Source organism: Egretta garzetta, unplaced genomic scaffold, assembly GCF_000687185.1.
Source record: "Egretta garzetta isolate BGI_Z169 unplaced genomic scaffold, ASM68718v1 scaffold27, whole genome shotgun sequence".
Lineage (NCBI taxonomy): Eukaryota > Metazoa > Chordata > Aves > Pelecaniformes > Ardeidae > Egretta > Egretta garzetta.
The window spans coordinates 1,342,415-1,342,816 of record NW_009260400.1 but is presented as its reverse complement, the minus strand read 5'-3'; the positions used below and the strand labels follow the sequence as shown (position 1 = coordinate 1,342,816).

Sequence of the window (402 nt, the reverse complement as noted above, 5' to 3'; positions counted from 1 at the left end):
GCAGCTTTGCCAAGCACCTGCTGACGTCTTAAAAAAACCCCACCAAAGCAGGTTCCAAGAAACCATGTAGGCAAACTCGGAGGGGAGATCTACTGTAACCAGCAGCTTCAAAACCAAAAGCTGACCTTTTTGGTGTTTATAAAAAAAAAAAAAAAAAATCGAACCCGCTTTTCCTGCTAATCGAGCAATACTCAGCAATACAGCAATAAATTGTTGAGCATTGCAAGATTCAGTTTATATTGCAGCCGAGAAAGTAGCTATAAAGGTCTCAGAGGAAAAATGAGGAAAGATGTGTGGGAAGTGGGAATATCTTCTACTAGGCCTGCCAATATAGTCTAAAAACAAACCAAACCAAGATCTAATTAAGACGACAAACAAAGCGCCTCGTAAATTAAGGCATTA

The 402-nt window shown here is 39.8% G+C and overlaps 1 protein-coding gene across 1 annotated transcript in view; it reads right to left on the bottom strand.

Annotated features, from left to right (window-relative positions):
* Nucleotides 1–402, bottom strand: part of WDR59 (WD repeat domain 59) — a 50,264-nt gene extending 49,862 nt beyond the window's left edge. The window contains exon 1 of the mRNA XM_035898711.1: nt 353–402. The gene's annotated coding sequence lies outside the window, so the exon portion shown is untranslated. The remainder of the gene's footprint in view (nt 1–352) is intronic.